Here is a 10,278-nt window from a genome sequence, read left to right as displayed (position 1 = left end):
TTGTTACTGGAACTTGGCTTCCTTTTCAATGTAAGAGATAATATAAGGCATGGGCTGGTAACATTCTCCTGTAGTTCTCTATTGCTTGTGTCAGAAGCCTGAGGGTACCAGTCATCCTGGGGTCACAGTATTAGGTTGAATAGTGTTCTTCTAAAATTCATATCCTTTCCAGAACCTTAGAATGAAACCTTATTAGGAAATAGGGCCATTGCTGCTGTTATAGCTAAGCTAGGCTGAAGTTGTACTGGAGTAGGGTGGGTCCTTATTCCAATGTGACCCGTGTCCTTAAAAGGAAAGAAACAGAGACAAGCACACACACAGGAGAATGCCATGTGAATAAGAAGGCAGAGATTAGAGTGATGTGTCACAAGCCAAGGAGCTCCAAGGATGGTCAGCAGCCCCCCGGAGCCAGGAGAAAGGCATGGAACAGATCCTGTCCCTAGCATCTTCAGGAGGAACTAGTTCTTCTGACACCTTGACCTTGGGCTTGAAACCTCCAGAATTGTGAGATAATAACCTTCTGTTGTTTAAGCCACCCAGTCTGTGGTCCTTTGTTAGGGCAGCCTGAGCGAGCCCATGGCGTCATGCTACTCCACTCCCAGGGCTTGGGATTTCCCAGGTCATGTGGGGATTTCAAGTCTATGCAAAGGCTGGCTTCCTCGTGGCTCCCCTGCACCCCAGCTGAGGCCCTTGGGACACCAACCCCAGTACTTGGCCCTTTACCAGGACTCCCATCCTTGGCAAGCCTGGCCTACTGCATTTACAGAATACTTTGGAGAATCCTTTAACATCTACAAGAACAGGCACCCTCTCTTGGTCTCTTCACTCCTTATACTTGGGGGGGTATTTTTTTAAGTATGTATTTTGGCTTGGGTTCTATGTGATTCTGTTTTCATGGAAAACACAGCATTTTTTTTGTTTCCCTCCTCTCTTGTTTTTGGTTTCTATAAGGGAACAAAAAGAGGCAATATTATCTTTACTTTGTCATCTTATAACTGCCTCCCCATGCAAGATTTTTGACTGGACAGTTGCTTGTTAAAAATCTTTCAAGATTAAGAAGATAAGAATCTTGGAATGGCTACTTCCTTTTGTAGTGCCTTATTCTCTTTGTAATTCTTGGCTTAAATTTACAGGAAAATAGCCAAGGTTGTGTTACCAGAAAACACATCATCTGACTTGTTGGAAATGAACTGACAGTTCAGAAATGTACCTTTGGCAGAAGATCCTGGAAGCATGTTCTTGCTGTTGGACTGTCTAAATCCTCACACTCTCTGAGTAACTACACAGACCCTACCAATGAACTGCAAAGTGACCAGGACTACTTACGCATCTACAGTTTCTCTTTCTTCTCTCTTTTTTCTAAAAACTAAAACATGGCCTACTCCTCTTCATTGGAAAATCAGAGTGTCAAACTGAATATTAAAAGAGTTAAACAATATTTGGCCAGCAGGAGAGCAGAGCACGTGAACCTGTTTTTTTTTGTGACAGGCCCTGTGAGTTACCAGAAGTGTATAGAAGGAGATGAAAACCCAGGACAACATTTGAATTTGGTATCTTTTAACCCTTTTTTCCCTATTCTGTTAATGACCGGTATCCTTAGTCATTATACTTCAGAATAGCTCTATGATGATGATTATGAATCAGCCAAGGTAGAGCTAAAGTGTAGCAAATCACTTCCAATTATTCACTCCATTTCTTGGAGTCAGTGCATACCATGCTGAACTTGTGTGCTAACATCTCCTCCAGAACAGCATGTTTAGGCTTTTTTTTGTTGTTGTGATTACCTGGGTCATTCTTGTTAGGCTAATTCTGAATTCTTCTGTCTTGTTTATATTGACCTGGCTAGAACTGAACTTCATCCTTAGAACTGAGGGTGATCTGTGCTTTTGCTACATGTAATAGCATCCCTCTAACATCTCATATTCACTTTAAAGGATTTTGGGGGGTTTATTGGCAATAATTTCCAGTGCAACATCTTTCCTTTATCTAAGCTGAATTTCTTTCCTTGGCCATTTTTGTGGCTGATTTCTGCCATCCTCACAATTTCTCCTAGCCTTGATAGACTATGTAATTATTTTTTTATCAGCACATTTTGCACTTCCATGTTGTTAATAAATATAGTGAAGAAAATTAACATGAGGATTAACTATAATCAGATTCTTAAGGCAATAGCTATCAACTTTGTCTGAGGCTGAGATATGACCATTGATTTCAAGTCTTTAGTTTCTGTCTCTTCACCAGTTTTAAAAACCCACAATGAGGTTTCACATTTTGCCTTAGGTATTCATCAAGCTTCCCCAAAAAAGTCACTAAAATTTTTTGGAGACTCCAATTTTTTTATTTTTTGCACTCTTTTTTCCTTTATCTAACTTAAAAAAAAAAAGCCCTTTCAGAAAATTCTTAATATAGGAATAAGTATGCATTTATTATAGAACAGGTATTTCTTGCAGGTTCGTTATTATATCATAGTTATTATTTCTGCATTCCTAGCCCACCCCTAATTTCTGAGAAAGCTGAGGCACAGGGGCTATTTGTTACAGGCTTTCAAGGGATAGTTTATGTATTCCTAACCCCTGAGCTAAGGAAGCCAGAAAGTGGCTTAATAGATATCACACTTTCTCAAAGATATTTAGAGATAAACTCAGCTTAGGGCATTTAGAAAGTTGGATTTGCTAAACCTGAAAAAGGGTTCCTGGAAAAATCATGTCTATATAAGTTTAAATTATGCAAGATCAAGTCTGTATTACTTTAATCTTTGTCACTTTTTTCCTAAAGGCATCCTAAACATGAGTTCCTGGGTTTAGAAAAAGAAGTGTTTAGGCTGGAAACAATTTTGGTATGGATTTATTACAAGTGATATCTCTTTCTAGGCACCCAGATGAATCTGAATGGGAACCAAAGGGCATTTCCAGTGAGAGATCAACTCAGAACAATAGAAATGTGTGGCTTTCTGATTCTGGTAAACAACAGAGACGGGAAAATTGGTTTAGATGAAATAAGAAACCTCTTAGATCTCCTATCCAGGCATTCCCTTGAAACCAACTTCTCCATGTTTCTGAAAGAAATGAACAATAGGCATATCCCATCTCTTATGTAGAGGCATGACAAGAAAAGTCACCCATTCTGATTCCTGCTTTCTCCAATCAAGAGATCCCCCACAACATTCCTGATGAAACCAGTTCTCTCATTTGTCAGCTCTGTGGGATCGCCCTGAATTCTTACCCTGGTTCTACTACAGAGCATTAAAGAGCTGACATGTGCCCCCCTTCTCAGAGCCTACAAGGTCAGGGATGGGCTGTGTCTTGACTGCAGACTCCAGGCTCCAGCAGATGGGGCAGCAGTGAAGGGAAAGAATGCCTGCTCCTGTGCTTCCAGGCATCTTCATTCCTTCTCATCTGGTAGAGCCTCCTTAGGCAACTGGACTTTCTCTGAGGCAAAAATAAACCATTGATTTTACTTTAGTAAGAAAATAAAGCCTATGTAGGAAGATTGGGGGATTTAGTCTCCAAAGCATTGCACAGATTTAGTGAGGAGTAGAACCATGTCTTCTAAGTGGAGTTCAGTAATCTATCCCATGAGTCTTCCTGGGTGGCCTTCAAAAGCTGTTTGTTGTGAGTGTGCCTCTATTCTTGTGACAGTTCTAGAACAGGAATGGTTAGAAATCCATTACAGGGTTTGAGGTTTCAGATGAATTACTCTAAGACTAATGGAGATTGATTTGGGCTGGATGTTTTTGTCCCCCACCTCCCCCCCAATTCATATGTTGAAGCATAAATTCCCAATGTGATGGCATTTGGAGGTGGGGTCTTTGGAGAGTGGTTAGATCATGAAGGTGGAGCCCTCAGCAGTGGAATTAGTGCCCTTATAAGGGGATTAAGGGACCAGAGTTCTTTTTTTCTGCCATGTGAGAATACAGTCAGTAGACAGCAATCTGCAGACCAGAAAGGGTGCCCTCATCAGACAGACACTATGCCTTCCAGTGCTTTGATCTTGCACGTTCCAGCATGAGGACTGTATGCTTGTTGTTTGAGCCACCCAATCTGTGTTTCTTTTTGTTACAGCAGCCTGAGATGACTAAGGCAGAGGTCTTCAGTAAAATCTATGCAGATCTCATTTCTGGCAAAGTAGGTGGTGAGGCCCTAATACCTACTGTATTCCTTTTCTTTTTTGTACAACTTCCAACAAAAATACTTTTTTAGAGGTCCTTATCTGAGTCATAACCACTCAGCATTCCCTATAATCTGGGCTGTGTATGTTCATAATAATCAGATATGTTCTTAGGGTCTTGGATATATATCAGAGATTAATACCCGTTGTAGCCTTGGATGCAAGATCCCTGAATAAAAAGGTTGGTCTTTCTGTCTTTCTAATTATGCAACTAAAAGGACATCAATCTGGTATATACAGTTAATAAGTATGTTAAAGCAATTCAAATCATGAGTAATCCTGAAAAACATCTCTCCTCTGATAATGATAATTTTGTTAGATAAGTTTAAGAATTTGACAAATAGTAATGATTTCTGGCATATAGTTGACAATAAATATTTGTTAAATCAATAAAAAAGACATTCATTTTAGAATGCTTAATAAGTATATGCAGAATTTTCTGATTCCCTCTTTTCTGCTAATTCTCTGTACATCCTGATTCCTAAAATGTACTGACTGGGCCCAAGGAAGTTTGCTCTTTTGATTTACACTGACAGTAGTAAAGGGCGACTGTTTAGTGAGTACTGTTTTAAGGACAGTAAAATTAATGTAGAGAATTTTACTTTAGGTCATTGGTTCAAAAATTGCAAAGTCCATATTATCATTTACATTTTAAATATGAAAAAGCATAGTCAGGAGCTGCTTAAGAAATTACAGTTATAAAGTCATAGAAATTAGATTCAAGCCGACATTGGTCTCATTCCAGAGTCTGAGCTCTTCCTACCTTGAGAGTCGCTCTCCATTTGTCAAATCCCCATATCTCAGGTGTGTGAGTACATTTCTGTGAGTGTGTCGACAGCTATGGTGGAAAAGAGGGAGAGTGAAAGAGAACAGTTTTTCCTGGCCTTCTTGGATTCAATGGTTTTCCCATGACATGACCATGATGGAGGGGAGTTGATGATGCAGGAGAAACATCAAATGTCCTGGGTCCTTAGCTACATCACGCTCCCAAGCAATTGCCGTATGGATTTTTTTAAACATCTGTTATTGCGCTTCATAAAGATACAGGAGAGCACCTTTTCTTGAATGATGGTCTGAGTCAACATGTAAGGGATGATATACATCCAGTTTCCATTCCTCTTCTCCTTGTGTGTCATATGGTACTTTAACTCATGCATTTGTGTGTGGTTTGATACATTTACATTTAGAAAGTTTTTGTTTGATGGTATTTCACTCCCTGTGTTTATAGCAAGATCTGTCATGTCATGTCTTTCTGAGCCATTGATGATTTATTGTGTCTGTACTGGTTGGAATTTTCTAAAAATGTTCAGACAACCTTCCAGGGTTGTAATGCTATTTCTGCCTCTTATTTTTTTGCTGTCACTCTTTTCTCAAGGGGGAGGCACAAGGTTGGGTGTGTGACAGGATGAGAGTGGAGGAGGTACACTTCGTAAAGTTTCAGTTCATGAGGAAGGAGAATTGCTTTAATTAATGTGTCTCTTAGGAAATCTGAGAGAGAGTGGGGCAATCTCATCACAATCAGAGCTGTCCCCTACCTAATTAGTGAAATATTAAAGCAGAATTGCTTAAGTCAACCAATCTCATGTTCATAATCAAATGTGCACCCCAAATTTGCATGCATTCTGACCTGGCCTTTCTACTCTTAATTTATTTCAGGGTCTGGGGTGAAAATTACTTTAAAAAGAATCGTTCCTGCTAAAGAAATATGCAAGTAGGCCTGGAGCCACATTACTTGGCTAAGCAGGTTTGTGTCATCTGGATGTTATCTTTTCCCTAACATCAGTCCAATATGTATTTTCTCAAAATTCACTTGTTCGTTTTCTTAGTTTGGTCTTTAAGGAAAAAGCTAACACCTATGAATTTAATAATTAAGGTTTAATATACAAATCTGACATAAGAATATATTAATAATCTTTGTTCTCAAAACTTATTTTGCCCTCTGACATCATTTATAACATGACTCTCATTCAGAATAGAAGTTTGTTGAGCAAAGCCCTAGCATTTTCCACATGTTGACACTGAACTGTTTTGATTAGAAAGGCAGACACCTCATGATGGTAGAGTCCTGTGGCTATTGAGCAGAATGGCTTTCTTCCGTGCCATAGGGCTGTTTGAACTATGTCAAGTTGCAATTTAAAATTTCCATCTCTGGTTTTAGAGGCCAAAAAAAGTTTTAAAGAAATGATAATTAAATATACAATTTTATGTCATAATATAAGAAGTATACATTTGAGTCTGATGTAGAGTAAAATTTGATATTCTTTAACAACTATTTATTGAGCACATATTTTATGCTAAGTGCTGCTGTAGGTGTGGGCATTTCAACTAGGAATGAAAGCAGTCTCTGTTCTCCAAAGTCTCACTTAGATTCTAATTAGGGTGAAGGAATGTGGACAGTGAATAAGGGAAGTGTATCCTGTATCAGATGGTGGTAAGCATATGAGTCAACATAAAGCAGAGGAAGAGGCATGGGGAAGGATGGGGTGGCCATATTGTGAGGGTGCTCAGGGATACTTGAGAAGACACCTGTTGAACAGGTACAGAGCATTCTTCATTTATAGCCTCTCAGTTTACACACCAGAGGTACACATCTGTTTAGCAGCTCCTACTGCTCCACCAGCATACGTAGCTCCCCTCTCCGTTTTTACTGAAGGACCAACCAGGTCCTTCACCTTGGCACCTTCCTAGGTCCTGAATGCTGATATCATCTTCCCATACTTGAAATCTGTGTGGTTTCTGGGCATCTGTGGAATGTATTGACCTTCATCATGTTGGAGTTTCTCCACAGTCTTTGCATCCTTGTGACTTCCGTCTGCTCACAGCTCAGAGAAATTTTTCTTGTATTGTTTCTTTAATTGCCTCCCTTTTGTTTACTCTGTTCTCTTTCTGAAATTCCTCTTAGATATTTCACTTCCTGAAGGGATCAACTCTGTCACTTTTTACCTTCCTTTTCTATATTTTTCTTTTAATTAACTTTGGTGTGAGAATAGTTTTATCTTTTAACTATTCTATGAGGTCCTTTGTGTCATAAAACTATTTTTCTTGCCAAGACGTCATTCTTATTTTCCTATTATGTATTTTTTGGTTTCTTTTTAATGCCACCCTGTTCTTGTTCTGCAAATTAAAATCTTCAGTTCTTTGAGGGCTCTAATGAGAGGCTATTGTTCCTTTAAAGTTCCTTCATGCTGTGTCCTGTGTTGTTGTCATTCTCCCTCAGGATCCATTCTTTCCTCAAATTACCTGTTCTTCATGTCACCTTTTGTTCTTGGTGTTTAGAATGGTAAGATTCTCCAGAGTTCTGCAAGGAAGCTCTCTCTACTGCTCTACTTCTATTTCTTCACCTACTTATGGCATTTTTATACTTTTACTGCTAAAGTGACCGGAATGATTGTTTTTTTTTAAATCAAACTTTCTTGTTATCTTGATACTAATTCTTACTGATCTTTGATGCATCCTTTTGGATTTCTAGGCATACAACCATATAACTTTTAAATATCACATCCTATTATTGATGCTTACAAATATTTCATGGGTTTCTCTCTTTCTTTCTGTTTCATTTAATTAATCAGAATTTTCAAAGTAATAATTGCTAATAAGATACATACTTTTTCTTATTTGTGATTTAAATATAACATTAGTAGTGTTTCATCCATAAGCATGATGTTTGGTTTCAAATAGGTATTGTTTATCTTGCTAATATTTATATTCATTGTTTCTTGTGATAACATTTTCTTAGGAAAACTTATCATTTATTTTGTCATAGAGTTGGGAGAAAAAAGCAGCTTCAGTTGAATTCTAGAAATTAATGTTGACTTAAGTGGGAGATCTAGGAAAGGACAAAGAAAGGAAACTCCCATATCGAAGGACCCTGGGGTATATATCAGTGGGAGATATGCATCAGGTAAAGATATGCTGACTTGTTGATTTATCCATGGAATTCAAATTCCCACTGATCTCCTGGGGCTGACAAGCATAACTTGAAAATTAGGGCACCATGTTTTGATCAGCTACAGAATAAATAAGGAACTGAAACCACTTGTTAGAAAGAAATATGACTACAGGGCTTGTGTTTGATCAGCAATCTTTGAATTTTTAGGGGAATTGAAATTATCTGTAGAAAATTCCTTGTTTGTTCTTTGTAAGTTTTTTCTCAAGGAATGACAATATTCTCTAAAGCAGGAGGATCAAACCTTGGTTCATTAGCAGTTTAACCCCTGATTGTCCAGATAAGCAGGTTGTTTCAAGGGGTTTTGGGGTAAAAGGTTTAATGAACCAAGAGATGCTGTTGAGGTCAAACAGGGCCCTCTATTCAAAACTACTTACATTTGGGTATTTCCAGGCTGAGATATTGGATACCCAGGGTGAGTAATCAAGTGGAATTCTTCCCCCACTCTTCAGGCTTGTATCCTTCCTCGTCTTCCCTGTGATGACGTTTCTCTGTGACTTCCTTCATCATAGCTATGCAACATGCTGCAAAGGCCCTTCCTCATCTGTATCATTCTTGTGTTGGAACCAACCAAGAAAGGGGAAGCTAATCGTGATGCTAAAATAAAACATGCAAAGATACTATAGAAAAACTTTATAGCTTCCTGGGCTCCAGGAAACTGATTTTATTTGATTTAACCAATGATATATACAATGTTCTGGGATGGTCCAGAATTGAAAGTGTTTTCAGCCTGGGGAAAGAGGGAAGAAAACAAAACAAAAAATCTTCCTTTCAGATAGAGTCCCAAATGGAGCCCGAGACCTCTAGATAGACTTGGACTAGGCTGGGGGCACATCCTCTCCGGGGACCTTGATATTGCTCCGGGAATACAACTCCCCTGGGCTATTGCTTGCTGGGTTCCTTCTGCACATGTTTGACGATGAGCGCCTGGGATTCAGGGATGTCCGTGTGAAGCGTGACACCTGTGCTCAGGTTCCGCTTACTTCTCTGGATTCACCAGCATGACATGTGCTGAGAGGGGATGAGACGTGGGAGGTTTCGGGGAGAGGTCGGAGCTCCAGGCTGTTACCACACTGGCTCTCCTTGGAGAAAGCCCGCTCTTGTTAGGCACCCCCACGGAGCCCCTACCTCTACCCTGCCCTGCACAGAGACATCAAAGCCAAACACGAACTCTGCAGGCTGCTGGATTTTTTCCCCCCCGTATCACTTTCCTCAGGGGGAGAAAATGCTGATGCAGTTGAGATCTCGAAGTAAGTGATTTATATCTAAAACGGCCTTCTGCAGTGAAAGGTCTGTGAGAGACGGGAGAATTTATTTGCTGAGTTACTATGCAAATTTCACAATTAAATCTTAACTCAGCTCCTGAGGGAGTATCAAGGATTACTGAAGGAAAGGGGCTTTGACACGATTTTCGAAAAGGAGAGAGAGCAAAGAAATAGCAGAATATCCTACATTTCTCAGCCCGGCTTCTCCATGTCAGTCTCTCAGTGGGAATCACTACGAAGAGGATCAGGTAGAACAGGGAACGGGAAGAGGTAATCAGGGGAGAGGCAAAAGACATCTACTTTCTTATTTGTACTGAATTAATGAATTTATAAAAACATTCGTCACCTCAGCATGCTTTCCAGGGGGAAATACCTCTGGGGACAGGCGCCAGCCACTCGAGGGCCTGTCTCCTTGTCGCTTCCCAGCGTCTCTCAGCTCCTTCCTGCTTTCCACCTGTCCCCGGACTGCTGCGGAGAGCTGACCCTCCCTGGGCGCTCCCCTTCTTCTGCCCCCAGCACCCCCTGGCTGCCCGCGCTTTCTAAACTAGGGAGTTTTAGCAAGAGACTTCTGTGCTGACAGGCAGTCTCTGGGGTCTCTCTGCTGAAAAAGCTGGAGCTCCCGGGGAAGCTGAAATCTTTGCCTTTGCACAGCTTCTCACGTCCCTGAAATGCATGCAGAGAGGAGCTGGCAGAGCCCCCGCGCTCACCTGGCCTCCTCGTGATCATCTCCGCCCTGAAAGGCATCCCTTTGGGGAAGGCTTTGAAGGGACGGTCACACCCTCAGACGCTGGTCCCCTGGTGACAGCCAGGCTGTCCAGAGGGCCCTGCTCCCGCGCTGTCACAGGCCTCCGGCTTCTGCCTCCTGCAGGAGGAGAGGCTCTCCCTGCTCCTCCCCACCTG

At 40.7% G+C, this 10,278-nt stretch overlaps 1 long non-coding RNA gene across 1 annotated transcript in view; it reads left to right on the top strand.

Annotated features, from left to right (window-relative positions):
* The first annotated feature begins 360 nt into the window (after nucleotides 1–360).
* The window catches only part of LOC140845752 (uncharacterized), a 30,210-nt gene continuing 20,292 nt past the window's right edge, over nucleotides 361–10,278 (top strand). The window contains exons 1-2 of the long non-coding RNA XR_012124622.1: nucleotides 361–504; nucleotides 5,824–5,911. This is a non-coding gene — a long non-coding RNA (uncharacterized lncRNA). The remainder of the gene's footprint in view (nucleotides 505–5,823; nucleotides 5,912–10,278) is intronic.

This window comes from Manis javanica, chromosome 13 (genome assembly GCF_040802235.1).
Source record: "Manis javanica isolate MJ-LG chromosome 13, MJ_LKY, whole genome shotgun sequence".
Taxonomy (NCBI): Eukaryota; Metazoa; Chordata; class Mammalia; order Pholidota; family Manidae; genus Manis; species Manis javanica.
The sequence above is the reverse complement of the archived record's forward strand: the minus strand, read 5'-3'. Positions and strand labels throughout refer to the sequence as shown.